Source organism: Lactuca saligna, chromosome 4 (genome assembly GCF_052625555.1).
Source record: "Lactuca saligna cultivar CGN05327 chromosome 4, ASM5262555v1, whole genome shotgun sequence".
In the NCBI taxonomy this organism is placed as follows: Eukaryota; Viridiplantae; Streptophyta; class Magnoliopsida; order Asterales; family Asteraceae; genus Lactuca; species Lactuca saligna.
Window position 1 is genome coordinate 238,746,986 of NC_136420.1, and position 18,173 is coordinate 238,765,158.

Sequence of the window (18,173 nt, forward strand, 5' to 3'; positions counted from 1 at the left end):
AACATTTTAACACCCAACTTTAGTGATCGGAATATTTCTAGAATTTGTCGTATCAGGTTACGACAGCTCAATCGGGTACGACGAAAAGCCTCGTCTAACGCCGGTATCGGGTAGAATTCCATCGTGTCCAAAACTTAAACACTATATAAACGTGTTTAAGCCTCCATTTGAAGCCTTTGGTCAATTTCTCATTTAACTCTCACAACCTCTCTCCTCATCACAAAATCAAGGTCCAAAACAAAGATTTAAGGCTTGAAATCAAAGAGGTAACACCCGTAACTTGTTATTCAACCTCTTTAGCCTTCAAATTGATGTTTAATTTGTGTTTTGGGACCAAGAACATGAGTTTACGGCCAAGGAACTAGCTTGAGCCGTAAACTCCTAAAAATGGGGTTTTTAAGCCCTAAAACCCTTCCTAAGCAATGTTGGACATTAGATATGACTTAATGGCTTAATGGAAAAGCCTTATAACATGTAAAACATTGATTTTGAGGAAAAAAAGTGAGTTTATGGCCAAGACACATTCTTGGGCCGTAAACTCATATTCAAGGGGTTTTTGAGCCAAATAACCCTTCCAAATCATAGTTGGGACTTAGATATCACCTTAAGGCTTGCTAAACTAGACTTGGAACACCTTAAACATGATTTTTGGGGGACAAAAGAGAGTTTATGGCCAAGACATATTCTTGGGCCGTAAACTCCTCTTACATGGGGATTTAGTGCCCTAAAACTTGTCCAAATGCCTTGAAACTCAACCAATGGCCTTGTGGTAAAATCTAGATGCATCTAAAAATAGTTTAAGGATTTGAAACATATCAAAAGTATCATTTATAGGAGTTTACGGCCTAGGAGCATACCCTTGGCCGTAAACTCATAAAAACCATGTTAATGATGCATCAAATACACTCAAATGGCTTCGAAAATTAACTAGAATCACATGTGATTGTCCCTTGAAGCTCAAATCAATTTTCCTTGGCCATAGGTGAGTTTACAGCCATAAACTCTTATGGGGTGGCTGTAAACTCCCATTTAAGTGTGAAAATTTCATTTAATTCATTCCAAGGCATTTTAGAAATCCATTTCAATAATCCCCATGTCCATTTAAGCCATCTAAGCACTCAAAACCACACCCACATGAGTTTACGGCCGTAAACTCGTGTATGTGTGTGTTCAATGGCTGTAAACTCTTTTAAAATGTTTACTCTTGGGGAGTAAACTCAAGTCCCAAGTCCCTAGTGCCATTACACGTCCGAAGATGTCAACCGGGTCACTCCAAACGCTCATTTAGGGGTGTTTAACCTCATTAGATTGTAATGTTCCATATGATTAGTGAATGTATCCCTAATCGTACATATATGGACATTATTTCATTTTACATAGAGACATTGCGAGTAATCAAACCCCGAACCAACGTCTAGTATTCGAAACCGACACACTTCCGAGTCCGGTGAGTTCATACCCCTACCCTTTTTCACTGTTTTCACTGTTTTCAAGGGGGGAACACAAGCAAAGTACATGAGGATTCTTGTACTCAAGTTATGTTTTCTAATGTGTATTTCATATTTCATATGCTTTTATAACTGATTACCACAACTGATAACAGATTGAACATGCAGATCACGTAACCTGTATTTGTGAAATAGGTCTTTAAACTATTATATTTTACATATATTTCACAAATGGTTTTCCATACTTTATCAGTTAAAAGTATGACAATAAACATTTGAACATATCACATGTACACTGTTTTGCCCTCGGTAACACTTCACATATATACACTACTGGAGGATTATTATATTATTACTAGTAAATTTGTTAATCATGTATGATTGGAGACACGTCCTCGGCGAACACTCCACCGAGATACGCGAGTGGAGGACTACACCCATAACCAGAATCTCTGGTATTTAGAGAGCGTGACTTGAGTGTATAGATCTATACGGGGCTGACTACCCCACACATGCTGCTAGCTACAACCGAACCGAAATGGTTCAAGGGTGACGAAAGTCATAAGTATGTGGACGACTTATAGCCACATGTGGACTACTTATTGCCATAGGTTTTAGTCTATTGTATGGTTATGGAACTCGCAATTAGGATAACAGAGATTTACTTATGGTAATAATGAACCACTTTTTACATCATTTACATCTTTTACATCTTTCACATACTATAACTAACATTCAGGAAAGTACGGGACTTTCCTGGGGAAAACGTGGAACCTAATCACAATTATATCTTTTACATCTTTAACATCGTTTACATTAGAAATCAACATGCAGGAAAGCATGGGGCTTTTCTGGGTAACACTTACATAATTAGAAAGAGTAAAAAACTGAATAACATTACATGTTTTACAATTAGTAACAAACAATAAGGAAAGTATGGGACTTTCCTGGTAACATATGATAAGCAAACAGAACAGTTAACAAGTCAGATAATCAACTATACATTTTCATATGAGTAGACATGTTTTCAATGTACAAATTTACTATACTTTACATTTGTGAAACAATAACCAACTTTTAAGAAAATACGGGATTTTCTTGGTGTACATAACATTTCAGAAACAGAAAGGAAACTCGAAACATTTTCACAAATAAAAACCGCTTATGAACTCACCAACTTTATGCTGATTTTCAAACCGCTTGTGTTCTCAGGTCAGCGTTAGAACAGGTACCAGAAGATCCTTTTTGCTTGAAGACGGTGTACATGAAGATCTGTTTCTTTTTGTTTATATATATTATGTATCACAACTGTACAAACTTTACTTTTGAAACAACTGTAAAACTTTTATTATGTAATGTAATGGTTGTTTTACTTTACTTACTATGTGCATTGGATTTGATACTCAACGTGGAGTCAACCCTGGAAATGTTTCCGCCTTCGGTTTTCGGGGTGTGACATTCTCAGCACTTCTACAACTTTCATTTTACTATCAATCTTCATTAACAAGACCTCTCTGTAAGCAACTCTTTCTCGAATAAAAAACAATCCATATCAATGTGCTTTGTTCTTTCATGAATTATTGGATTGTTGGCAACATGACAAACCGCCTGGTTGTAGTGAACAAAGTGGTTAGCATATCAATGATAACCTGCAAGTATTTAAGGAGCCATTTATGTAACACCCGATTCCTGGATGTGGGAGTTGAGGATTTTGTGCAAGTTGAAGGGCCTACTCGGCGAGTTGGTTGGCCTAACTCATCGTGTAGGATTTGATCTGGATGCACGAGTTATGAATCCCACTCGTCGAGCTAGAGAGTTGGACTCGACGAGTTGAGTCCATAGAAAAAACCCTAATTATTTGGGTTTGCACCCCATTTAAAGAACTTTAACTCCTTCACCCCGTCTCCCTCATCACCTTATGATGTCCAGAGAGAAACCTTAGTGAACGAGCCCATATTTTGAGTCTGTGAAGCCAACAGTATGCGTTCTTGGAGGAAGCTTGAAGAGTGAAGAGCTTGGAACAAGAATAAGTCTTTGGATACAACATTCATAGAGTCGTAGCATCTATTTGGAAGTAAAAAGTCCTTACCTTGGATTTCCATTTCTTAGATCTCTTCTTTTGAAAATTTATGGGTATTTTGGTGCAAAATAAGGGCTATTTTCGGGTTCAACTTATCCAGGGGGAGTAGTTACATATCTGGACTCCTCTAAGCCCCATGTACATAAAGTCTCAAGATTTATGAAGCTTTGACCCTTATTCATGTCCTAAACCCCTTCTTGAGAGTAATTTTGGGTATTCTAGCCTTGTGAGGCCTTACATGATCGTAAAGTTATCAACTTTACATGGTAACTCCATGCTAAGTGGTTAGATCTGGAGTTTGGAGCACCGGAATCGACTGAAAATGAGAATTGGCTTGAGAACTCAACGAGTTGGGCATCTATCTCGACGAGTTGAGAGGGCTTTACCCATCTGTGGACCTAGAGTGAAGTCGACGAGTTATTGGGACAACTCAACGAGCGGATGGGGTTTTTCTGGTCTTTTGGACAATGTGCTGACTTGAGAAGGTTGTCAAACAACTCGGTGAGTTGACCCAAGTTTTCCTAATTTTTCCTGATAATAGAGGGATATCGATGAGTCACATAGATGCACTCAACCAGTTGAGTCAACACGGACTATTATCTTGAGTGTTGACTACCATGGAATTTTAGGGTTTGACAAAAATTTGAACTTTGGAGATCAAGGAGAGATAAAATGGTCCTTCACCCTTTTTGGAGATTTAGTAAAGGAGTTAGTTTAGCAGTTTAAAGTTATTGATATATTACTAATTGTAGGTGATTGTGATATATGTAGGTCGAGTCTAGACCTACAGTTTAAGTACGAGACATATCTGGTTTACTTACGAGTTGAGTCTTCTCACTATACTAACCCGAGCGGTAGTATTGTGTGACTGGAGGGTCTTATTTGAGTTATTGATCGGAGGGTCCTATGTGCTTATACTGAGTTATGTGATATTATGCATTTTTTCTTTGTGATATATACTATATTATTCTATGCATTATTGATTAGGACCAGAGGGTCCAAACCGAGCTGGGAGACCGGAGGGTCTTCACTGAAATAGAGGACCAGTAGGTTCAAACCGAGATGTGAGACTGGAGGGTCTTCATTGAGTGTGACAACCCGAAATTTGTATATTGTAAAACCATTCACTTCAATCAAATTCAGACTTGTTTCTGCTAACTTTTAGCATTGTTTAGATTATGTTTGAGCATTTTGAGCTTAGTACACCAAAGGAATGAGTGAAAGAAAGTGTCAATTGAAGTTGTAACCTACCAAACAAGCTTTAATCTTCATAATGTGGAGTTTACAACCACACCATGTGCGTTTATGGCCGTAAACAAATGGTGGTTGTAAACTCATGTTATATACATGATATTCCTTTACTTCTTCTTCATTCTTCATCTTTCCAAGGCTACAATCCAATTCTCTCTCAAATCTCATCAAGAACTCTCATCAAAATCTTCAATCTAGTAAGTAATCTTTCCATTTTCAACTTGATATCCTTCCATATCTAGTGAATATACATGATTTCATGCATGAAATCTCTTCTTTTGGATAGATCTTCAAGTGTTCTTCATTTTCCCAAGAACACACTAGTGTTTTTGGACCTTAATCACCCTTACAAGCTTCTAATACGTAAGTACACTACCCTTAGCTTGTTATATAATTGAATCACTCGTTAAACACCTTGAAAAGATCAAGAAATCAAGAACAAAAGGGTGTTTACAGCCAAGGCAATCTCCATTGGCCGTAAACCCTAATTAGTGGTGCAATGTTGCCACAATTCCTTCCTAGGCCTTGGAAGTAAGTCTACAACACTTCAAGGAAGACCATACGACCTTAACACACAAAATGGTACAAGATACCATGATTTTATGACCGTAAACTCATTGAGCCGTAAACTCATGAGGGTCTTACCATTTGGGCCGTAAACTCCAATGTGAGGCCCTACACCCCTTTGTAACACTTCATTACAAGTGTTTCCAAGTCCCTATGGTTGTTCCAATTCATTATTAGATGTTATAAACACTAATTAGATACATATATGTGTCATTATAAGCTATTTAGGATCCATTGTGCTTAAGTCTTCAGTTAGCACATAGCATCCTGAAAACCGATCTTTCATTCGTATCACTCACTATAGGTGAGTTCATACCCCTTAATCTACCTTTTAAATGATCTTAAATGCTTTTATGGGGGGGATACAAGTTGAACCATTATAGTTATTATATCAATAACATGTGATTAATAACTATCTAACAAATGGACTTACTATACTTTTGAGTGTTTTATCAAACAAACTACTTCAACATGTTTATCAAACTCTTTTACATACTAAACTCTTTACCAACCTTGTTTTTATATGCTAAACTTTCCTTTTAACTCTTTCAAACTTATATATTGTCAAAACCATGTCTAATGCACATATAGTTATATAAGTAAGGTTTGAGGGACTTAGGACTAATAACTCACTTTACTTTCTGTTCTTTGTTTGGTTGTGGACTTAGAGTACCTTGTTGTTTGTCTGAGTGTCGTTTGATCCTTAGTTATATATTATTTATATATGTATAGACATAAAAGCTTTTATCTTAGTTCAATACATTTGGGTAGAGAAGGTGTACAAACATGTTCGTTTATACAAAAAACTTCACTAGTAAACTATAATAGGTATAGTTTGGGAAGTCACTACTCACTATTTCTAGTACAATGAAACATACAAAGAGTTAGTTCATACATGAGTCAATACATAGTATTATGAGAAACATAACGAATATACTATGATTAGAAACTAAGAGAATATACTATTATGTGAAACATAACGAACATACTATGATGAGAAACAAAGAGAACATACTACATAGAGAGAACATACATTACACTAGTACATACGATACATATATAAGAATACTATAACATAAATGTGAGTCACTACTTCGGGGCATGGCATCACTGCTATGGCTCGTTTTGTAACCAGTGTCTCGTGGAGGGAGAGCGTGAATTTGTGTATAGATCTATACGGGACTGATCGTCCTACACCTTGCTGCTAGCTACAGTGGGATCTTCAGGTCTACGGGTGATGAATTTCATACCATTTCGATGTCTTCGAGCATCATGTTTTACTAAGTCGATCAAGTATGGTTATAATTATATCACATTATACCTTAATTAACAATTGGCTTAAGGTAGTTAGTGCAGCAGTAGTCACTATAATACAACACTACAGTACTTTATTATTTTCCCATTGCATTCACATTGTGATCTTCTCATATAAACGGTAATGTAAAAACTATATTTTGGTTAATGCTAGTCACACTTGGGAAAAATACATTTTAAAAAAAAAAACAAATATACAGAACATTTGATGCCTTGGTAGAAGGCTACTTTTAGTAGAAAATATAGGATTTTCTAGGAGATACAAACATATACTATAAACTTCTACAAACTTTTACAAAGTTATACATCAAAAACTTATAGACATTTTGATACAAACAATGACACTAAAATGCTTATGAACTCACCAGCTTTAAAGCTGATAAACTCTTTCAAAATAACTTGTATTGTCAAGTCATCAGTAGACAGGTACCGATGCAGGTTTTGAGAAGATGGAGCACATTCAAGACTCATCTTTTATTTTTATTTGTATTTTTTCTGTCTTATAACTGTACAGTATACACTTGTATTAAAATTATATTGTTAATGCAATGAATAATATTGTTGCTTGTTTACTATTATGCTTTGTTGTGATAGTGTACATGACGTCCTCCTCCCCGGAACATTTCCGTCGTTCGGGTTTTAGGGTGTGACACTAAGATATAGGACTGGAGGGTCTAACCCGAGTTGTGAGACCGGAGGGTCTTCACTGAGATATAGGACTGGAGGGTCCAACCCGAGCTGTGAGACCAAAGGGTCTTCATTGGGACACATGACTGGAGGGTCCACACTGTCGCATCCCAAAACCACGAACGGCGGAAACGTTTAGGGGTGGAGGACATCATGTACAGTATCACAACAGTGTAATATAATAAACAAGCAACAACATCATCCATTTCATTATAAGTAAAGTTTTAATACATGTGTGTTTCTTTCATTGTAGTAAGACACCAAAAATATACAATCAAAATAAAAGACGAGACTTGTCTGCTCCGTCTTCTCAAAACCTGGCCTCCGTACCTGTCTACTGATGACCTGAGAATACAAGTTATTTTGAAAGCGAGTATCAACTTTAAAGCTGGTGAATTCATAAGTATATAAGTGTCATTGCCTTTGTTTGTGAAAATCTGTTATAAAGGCCATGTAAATCGTTAAATGAAAATGTTGATGTACGTATGAAAAACCCTAGAAAATCCCTTATTTCCTATCAGTTTGAGACGTAGTCTTCTACCAAGACCCGAATGTTTTGTAAGTAAAATGATAGTTTTCCTTTAATTGTTTAGTACTAAAGTACTTAGTCTTACTCATCGTTTATGTGAAAGAATCACAAAATAAAGTAAACAGGAAAATGTACTACTGTAAGTGTTGTCACTAGGTACTAGGACTAACACATCATATGTAACTGTTATCCCAAGGTACTAGGGTTAACATGACCTATATAACCTAATGAACATCCGAAGATTGTCCAATTGTCCTCTGTAGCAACAAAAGGGGGAAGGAAGCGTTAGTCCCTTTAAAGGTACTCCTAGTATAAGTAATAACCGTAGGCATCCGTAGATGTTCATCACCCACTGTTGCTAACAGATGGGTTACGGAATGGTTAGTCTTGTACGTATATCCCGAGGTACTAGGGATAGGGGCCCATCTAGGTATCCCGAGGTACTAGGGATAGGGTCTTGTCTAGATATCCCGAGGTACTAGGGATATGCAGGAAGATTTAAACAGCAGGTACTAATAAATCATCCTCGCAATTCGAGATACAAGTATTCATGTTAACGTAAAAAATTAAGTGTATCTACGTAAAGGTACTCATGTAATGCGTTCATGTAAGCGTGTTCATGTATCATGTAAGTATATGTAAACGTACTCATGTATCATGTAATAATATGTAAAGGTATTCATGTATCAGGTAATATACTGGTATAGACTCATGAATGAACTGACTCTTGTGTGATTCCTTGTAATAGGAATTATGTTTGATATCTCCAAATTATCCCTATGATAATTTAATGGAAGGTAATTGGTTGTTCAAGTAGGTTTATACACTCTTACTACTCAAGGGTGTGAGAAACTAAATGAAAACTGTAAACTATAACATCAATACATATATAAGAATATAAGTGTACATGCATAGTTTAGGTCAATAATGTAAAATGGTTTTATAAGACATCTTATGGGTTTTGAACAATAATTAACAATGACTTGATGTCATTTTTAATATACATTTCAAAGGTAAAACAATTGATAACAATGCATTTTTAAGATTTAAAACCATTTCATGCATCACATTTTGTAGTATGTGAAATCTGTTTAATGACAAACACAGTTATAAAATACATAACAATGATTTAATAACATGTTTGTTTCTACTTGTATTCCCCCCCCCCTTTTAAAGCATTTAAAATCATTTAAAACGTTGATTAGGGGTATGAACTCACCTATAGTTGGTGATTGGAATGAACTGAACGGTATAGGATGGCTAGGTGTCAAGCGAGGACTTGTACACACACTACGATCCTAATGAACATATAATCACACATATATGCATTCAATTAGTTTTAAATCACTAATTGATAAAGTTAAGACATCCTAGGCATAATAAACACTTTATATAACTGTTATAGGCCCTAAGGATTGCATCTAAGCTAATGTGGGACAAGGTACTTGTGTTTAGGGTTCCAAAGGACCCTATATGTGAGTTTACTCCCCATAGAACATCACACATGGAGTTTACGGCCGTAAACTCTTGGGATAACAGTTACATATGATGTGTTAGTCCTAGTACCTAGTAACAACACTTACAGTAGTACATTTTCCTGTTTACTTTATTTTGTGATTCTTTCACATAAACGATGAGTAAGACTAAGTACTTTAGTAATAACCAATTAAAGGAAAACTATCATTTTACTTACAAAACATTCGGGCCTTGGTAGAAGACTACGTCTCAAACTGATAGGAAATAAGGGATTTTCTAGGGTTTTTCATACGTACATCAACATTTTCATTTAACGATTTACATGGCCTTTATAACAGATTTTCACAAACAAAGGCAATGACACTTATATACTTGTGAATTCACCAGCTTTAAAGCTGATACTCGCTTTCAAAATAACTTGTATTCTCAGGACATCAGTAGACAGGTACGGAGGCTAGGTTTTGAGAAAACGGAGCAGACAAGTCTCGTCTTTTATTTTGATTGTATATTTTTTGTGTCTTACTACAATGAAAGAAACACACATGTATTAAAACTTTACTTATAATGCAATGGATGATGTTGTTGCTTGTTTATTATATTACATTGTTGTGATACTGTACATGACGTCCTCCACCCTTGAACGTTTCCGCCGTTCGTGGTTTTGGGGTGTGACACACACCAAGCCGTGAGAGCAGAGGGTCCTCACTGAGATGCATAACCGGAGGGTCCATGCCGAGATATATCCATGAGAGTTCTTTTATTTATGTATGTGGTATTTTAGGGAACTCACTAAAGCTTCATGCTTACGGTGTTGTGTTATATGTGTTTCAAGTATTTCTCAGGATGACGGGAAGGTGCCGAGTGGATTGTACACACACCTTTTCGAGGTTTTGTTTGAGGATTTTGGGATATTATCAGTCATATTTGGTGAAATGGGTTGAAAACTGATACGTTTGTGATTATTGTGAAATGTGATATCGAGGTTTATGTGGTCTAAAAATGCAAAATTTTATTTCAAAATTTAGAGTGTTACAAGTTGGTATCAGAGCCTTGGTTTGAGGGATTCAGATGTACTCTCGGGTATGTCTAGACTTAAACTAAGGTTGAGAAAATTTTCTAAAAAGAAATTATTTTTCTAAAACGAGTAAGAACTTTTAAGAGAAAACGAGATAAAGCAGTGTGTACAATCAGCCAGAGCCCGCATGCCAATTTCCTAAAATACAATTACGTGTTTATATTACAAGATACTTATGAGATATTAGAGCTGCATGCTATAGGATAGGCTAGGTATTTTAGGAATTTAGAGCTAGAGTTGCCTGATTCATGATGCCTTAGCCTAGGGGATGCTATTGGTTTATATTTTTCACACCCCCGAACCAGACGACGGAAACGTCCGAGGGCTCTTGTGACTCAATTAAATACCATCACAATAAGTATACATGAATCATAACATCATTCGTCACCATGCATTGAAATATTATAACCGATATTGTTTACATTCAGTACAAATTTCAAAACATAAAGCGTTCGATGCTAATTAAACAAGCATTATGACATCACTGGATACATTTTTCTTCGATTTACCAGTTACCTGAGAATACAAGTATTTTGGAAAAAATTCAACATATGAAATGTTGGTGAGTTCATAAGTAAGGTTTGAAAAGAAATGATTTCTATAGTTTTGAAAACCACAGAAAATCCGATATTTTCTAAAAAAAAATGTTGTATAAAAAAAGGTGTGAGGATCCGTAAGTATGCTTGTTGATTATTGTAAACGTGAATAATTGTTAGACTTTGTATACATCACATAATTAAGAGTGTTGAATTCCCCAGGGAAACCCCGATGTTTTCCCAATACATCAAATTACGTGGCTTAGTTTGTGTTATTCCGATACGACGTTGTTTTCGATAATTCCAGGTGACATTGGATTAATTATGGGTTGTGAGTCTTTATAATCACGCATTAATGAAAATGACTAGTTTACAACTAACAAATACAAACGATCCCTTAGGCGTCGTCCGTACTACTCACTTAATCCAACCACCCTGACTTCTCATAGCCCCACAACCGAGGAGAAAAGAGGGTACGAAGCCCCCGTTATTTCCATAGATCGTTCAAGGCTATGGTGAATGCGAAAGGCACTTGGCCCGACTCGCATTTAACTTCTCAAATTTGCTAGCAGTACCAAAGGACCCTTGGGGCCCAACAGCACAATAAAGCTATTGAAAGTCCTTTTACACGGAATTAGGTCATATAAGGCCCAATAACATGTAAGCGCGTTCCCTTCGGGCCTAAAGATCATGCCATTGGGCTAGCTAGGCCCAACAAGGATGATTTGAAACTTTCGAGCCCAAAGATTGTGTATTGACTTCTCGTAAATTACCGCGTGTGTATTGTAGTACCATTGTTTATTGATTTTTGATTCATTATTGATTCGAGACCGAATCAATTCGTTTGGTAACGATATTGCTGTTGAGAGTGTAATTATTATTACGTTTCGCCGGTAGACCTAATACTCGTATTTTTATTTTAAGGGGTTTGTTGTTTTAAGAATTAGAGCTTATCTTTTTAAGCCTCTTCTTGGATAAAATTTACACTTCTAACCCTTTGTGTATAAAAGAATTCTCATTTTAGTCCTTAAACTATTTTTCTTGACACTTTAGCATCAAAACTTATTGGAAAGACATTTTTTAGCACAAATTTACTTGATAAACAGCTTGAATCCCTCAAAAATGAAATTTTCTCGGTAGAAACCTCCATTTTCTCAACTTTTCCAATTTTGGCCCAAGATGGAAAAATTTTGCATCTTTGGTCTCTTTTTAATTTGAAAAGCATTTTTGGCCCTTGAAATAGTTTTAGTACACAAGTAATCCCCTGTTTTACAGAAATGTGCAGTTTCAGCCCCTCCAAATCAAAAATCTCGCAATTTGGGGCTTCATTGGGCCGAAAAGCCCATTTTGGCCCATTATGTTTAAAATTCACAATTTTAACCCTTTGAAAGTGTTGATATTCAGAAAATACATATTAGAAACTGTTTAGACTCATCTCAACCTTCAGAATTTATATTTTGTCGTTTTGGGCCCCTTAGTTTTTGTACTTTTTGCATTTTGACCACAAAAATGCGTTTTAAGTCCAAAAATGTTCATATTAACCAACTAGGTTATTTTTCTAGACTTGATTGGTGTGAAATGGTATAAGTTATACTTATTTCATTCTTCTTATTGTAGATCTTGACTTTTAAGTTCTTTTGACTAGTATACACATCACAATCACATAAGATCATACATATAAGCATAAAAATCACACAAGGCATACATATACTCATAGATCTACACATTTGGTTGTATTCTCCCCCACAAAACTTATAAAAACCGAAAAAGAGGGGGTATGAAGCTCACCATTGGGTGTGGTTTCGGTTTTTGGAAGAAAATGAGAAGAAATTCGGCCTTAGCAACCTTCCTTCGAAGATTTCAAACTTGGATGCTTCTTAGGTGCTAGATCATGAGTTTGACGGAATTAAGAGGTGATTGTTGGATGAAATGAAGTAGCTAGCTTAAGGATCTAAGAGATTTCTTACCTTAGATGATGATTTTTGTGTAAAAATCCCCTTGAATCCTCCTTAGATCTCAAAATATGGATGAGATATGAGAGAGTTTCCTTAAGAGAAAGGAGAGTGAAATGTGTGTGTGTGTGTGCTTGGACTCGGCCGAGAGCAAGAGAGAGAGAGAGAGAGAGAGAGAGAGAGAGAGATAGATAGAGAGAGAGAGAGAGAAAGAGTTAGCTAGTCATGGAAGTATGTGAGTGCATGGATGTTTGAGTCTCCTTGTATGGAAGTCCCTTAAACAATTGTGAGGTGGCACTAGCAAAGTCAACTCTCCTCTTCTTTTGGGCTTGGGTCGAGAATGGGGAGGGTGAGAGGAGGTTTTTGGGCTTTTTGCCCTTAAGCCCATATTATAGCTAGGTTAGATGGTTTTTGGCCTTAAAAAAAATATAAATGTGATTTTTATGACCTAGTAGGCTAGATGAGGTTAATTATGGTCCAAAATGGTTCATATAATTAATCTATTACCCTCTAGGCCCAATATGGCCAAAAATATTGAATTAAATGGAAGTGGATCCAATTAGAGCCCATTTAAGAGTTCTAAGCCCAAGATAGCCAAATTGGAAGCTTATTGGTCCATTGGGCCCAATAAGGAAGTCCTAGTCCAAAAATGGACTTAAACAAGAACTTCTAGGGTTTCCAATTGCTTAATGACTATTTCAATTGCTTGCATGGGGTGTTTGGTTGAAGTTCTGCTGTCATAGAGTATGCATCATACATGCTCTTATGTTTTTGATTCATAATCTGGTTTAAGTGTTGGTTACAAGGCACAAAAATTCCTAATTGTGACAATATTATATTGTATTTGCTTTGAGTAGAGGAGTAATCTAGGAGAGATACCTAGATGAGCATTTGAGGAATCTACTGAGAGAGTAGTTAGATACCCCGAGGGGTAGGATTGCCTGAGTTTGGTGATTCATTTTGAGTTGTGGATAGATTGAGTGGAGTTGTATGCAAGAGTGGTTTTATATGCTGGTGGAGCTTATTCGATGCCTGAATGTTGCTTGCTTTGTGCTTTGTGGAACTCTTGATAATGGGAGTCAGATACTAAGTGAATATGATGATATTCAGGAGGTAGAGGGTTGGCATTATGGAGAGTTCTTCAATAGTTGATGGTAGAGAAGTGTGAGAACCTAGGAAGAGCCTAGGGAGTGAATTTAGTCAGATGAGTATGCTGTTTTGAGTATTCATTGGAACATATGGGTACCTGTGGCAGGTAGTATGGGCCCGTACTACTGAAAAAAGAGGACCGATACTCGAAACAAGGAGAATTCTAGAGGTTCTAAATAGCAGATCGAAGGGAGATAACATGGTTCGGGTACCATGATTCATAGCAGAGTGTGTTTCCACCTTTAGTAGTTATTCCACTGTGGTTTTTCAGATTGAAAGTGGATATGGTAGATTATGGGGCCAGAGGGCCATGTTAGTCGAACTTTAATGGAGTGTACCTTACGAGGAAAATTAAGATTAGATCCCGAGAGATTTGAAAGATGAGGTGCCAGTTGGAGTCACGAGGCTCAAGGAATAGTGGAGATAATGTTTTATGGAGGATTGCGACCTGGGTTGAGTAATCAGCTGATGATTGAGATGTCACTTTCTATGATGAGAATTTCACTATTTCCGCTTCCCGTGTGTAGCGATAGAGATAACGAGCTTCCATTTCCAGTGTTTGGAGGTAAACCTCATGGGGAAGCATATAGCTACGATATTTTCACCATAGTATTTTGTAGTATGTCTGTTGCGAGGTATTTTTTATACCATGAGAGAGTCATCAGTGGGGACTGAGATGGATGAGGATATTGATATGCCTTAGTTGAGTAAGGCATTTTTTTAGCAGCAGTTCCAGGCGATAAAGAGGATTATACCGGGGCGGCGACACTCATTTCCTACATTGTGTGTCGACTATGAGAGTGAGGTCTCTTGCTTCTATAATATTTCCCACGATGGAATGTTAGTTGAGGAATCAGAGACGAGGTGTGTAATAGTGCATTATTTCCAGATTGAGAGTTATAATTAATTCGGGATAGTTGAGATGACCGGCGATGTGTCATTGTGAGATTTCGGGGTGACTAGAGATAGTTGCATTGGGAGGATTCCGAGGTTTTCATATGAGTTTAAGGTATACTTGGAGTCATTGGTTCATTATCTAGAAGGTCTTCGGGTGTTGCTTGTATATTCCATGAGGAATGGCACATCTAGTGAGCCAGTCTGTTGGTATATCAATGGACGATGGTTTGAACCCTAAGTAGGGCTGGACCGCGTATTCTATGAGGGGAATCCTCAACTTGATGTGGTACAGAAGTTTGGGTTATGGGATCTGCGGTCCGAGTATATGAGACTTGGATCATGTGGTAGTCAAGGCAACGTACAGAGCGAGATGATGCATGTTGCATATGCTTAGGAGAGAATGATTGTTTTCGCGGCAGGTGGCCGTTAGGCAGGAATCTGATTATGGTTCGTGTTTCTTCGGGTGTGACAATATTGAGTATCGAGATGGGTGGGTTGCTGAGGTCAAGATTCAATTTCCGAAAGATTGACAGTCTGACGTATATATTGTTATATGTACTCCGGGAAGGGTAGCTGTTGCTTTGTCAATCAACTTTAGAGTCGGTATGAGTAGTTTAGCATGGGTTTTGACCAGTAAAGGATGGAGTTTCGGATTGTCATCAAAGTGTTCTTAGTCGTGATGATTCCTCCATGCTTCAAATTGTGAGATGGAGTACTTCAAGGGTTCGAGTTGTGCGAGTAGAAGATTGTCGTGGCAAGATATCGTGAGATTCTATAATGGAGTATCGAGGTAGCCGAGTATAATGACCTAAATTGTTGGAGTAATGCAGAATTTGAGTTTGTTAGACTACAAGTGGAATATCAAGCGACTATATTTATATATGTGAGACCATCAGTTAATTGTCGCCAGACGGGAATTATTAAAGGGTGTGAAGGTACTAAGGAAAGTGCCTTGCTATGAGAATTCTTGTCAAGAGTAGTGATGCATGATTTGGGAAGGTGTGTGCACCTAATTATGTTGAACTATGAGGCATGAGATAATGAAGTCAGTTTGGTGATGACTTGATGATGAGATTGTAGGGTGATAAGAGAGTGAGCAGATCTGGGCGGAAGTAATAATTTAGGACCATCATAGAAAACTGTGGGGTGAGCCCATGGCAAACGAGAGAGTGTTGTAAGACTGCGATGAGTCGTAACATAAATCAGTCAGAGAGAGATTATAGTATGACTATAGGGAGTCGTAGCATACATGAGTTAGAGAGAGAGAGAGAGAGAGAGTACTGTATGACTACAGAGAGTCGTAGCATACATGAGTCAGAGAGATAGTATTGTATGACCGTGGGGAGCCGTAGCATACCCGAGTCAGAGAGAGTATCGTATGACTACATAGATCCATATCATACATGAGTCAGAGAAGGAGTATCGTATGACTACGAGGAGCCGTAACATACATGAGTTAGAGAGAGAGTATCGTATGACCGTAGGGAGCCGTATCATACGCGAGTCAGAGGGAGAGTATCATATAACTTTGGAGAGTTATAGCATTCACAAGACAACAAGAGAGAGAGAGAGAGAGAGAGAGTATCACAATACGGCTGGGACTCGTAGCATGCACGAGGCAATAATAGAGCGTCATGACTGTGGGGAGTCGTAGCACTTTTAGTTAGTTAGAGAGTGCTGTAAAACTACAGGGACCCGTAGCCATTTTACTAGTCAAGATATGATGCAGAGGGGTTCTTAGGCCTGGCTAGCCATATGCAGTGACTTTATGGGAACCTGGTGGCCAGACTAGGGGCGAGACTGGGGTGTCTGCGATGATCAGAAATCGCATTATCTCGATTGAGGGAGGTGTTGTCACAAATTGAAAGGATGAGAGGAGTAATATATGCGTGGATTCGCGGATCTTGGGCCACGATTTGAGTATCAGATTGGATACGAGTGGTTCCAATTATGTGTCGAGTCGAACACTTGTGTTGAGTTTAAGCTCTACCTGTGTGGAGGATAGGTAGGTTGGGATTTCGGAGTTTTCAGATAAATTTCATTGTGAATGGGGAAGTCTTCCATCTGATGTTTTAGACCTGGGTGGATCGGTTCATTGTTTTGAGGAGAACCACAACATGCACGGAGTAGAAAGTAGTAGAAGATAGAGGTCGTAGGTGAGGTGCGACTTAAATTTGGTTGTAGTAATCGCTTAGGGTAAAGTGAAATCGGTGAATGTGAGTCCAATGTGATTGGTGGAGACAGCTTGGTTGGATAGAACGACTGTGAAGTCGTATTGCTGGATGTGTTAGGGCAGCCTCAGAGGTTCAACTCTTAGGTCGGGAGTTGACCTGGTATGTAGTATGGAAGGGACATTACAAGGGAAGCTGGGGCTTATAGTTATGGATATAAGAGGATATTTCCGACCGGGCATGGTTATTCTTCTAATGGCTGGGGGAAGAGTATTGAGATTCATTGTTTAGATTGGTTCTGATAATGGTACCTGCAGTTGATACTTGGTGAGTTGTGATCCCCCCGTTCCATTTGAGCTATGATCTGGATCAACTGGTATGTCCGACATGAGTGATCTGCGGTCAATTATTGGTCAAAGACTTGTTCCCACCAGTTGCAACAAGATAATCAGAGTTAGAAGTGTTTATCAGGGTCTCTTATTCGATGAGCGATTAACATGATCATATTTTGTATGGGCGGTCTTTTGGGAAGACAGACCACAATAGTTTTCAGGTTATAGAGAGTGAGAGTTGGCACTGTAACGGCACAGGGGTCCATGCTTCTTCGGGTTGGGAGTTCCTATTAGGTTTTGAGTGACTTGCGAGGGAGATCTTTGTATGATATGAGATTTTTTGGTGGTGCTTCTCGGGTTTTCTTTTCGATCAATATGGTGATAAAGAGCGATTTCTAGGGCAAAATCTAATTTAAGTGGGGGAGAATTGTAACACCCTGATTCTTGGAGTGGGACATGAGGATTTTGTGCAAGTTGAAGGGCCTACTCGGCGAGTTGTTTGGCCCAACTCGTCATCTAGGAGTTGATCTGGACGTGTGAGTTATGAAGCCCACTCGTCGAGTTGGAGAGTTGGACTCGACAACTTGAGGTTGCTTAGAGAAAACACTAAGTATTCAATTTTGCACCCTATTGAAAGGACTTTAACTCGTTTACCCCGCCTCCCTCATCACCTTATCACATCCAGAGAGAAACCCTAGCGAACGAGCCC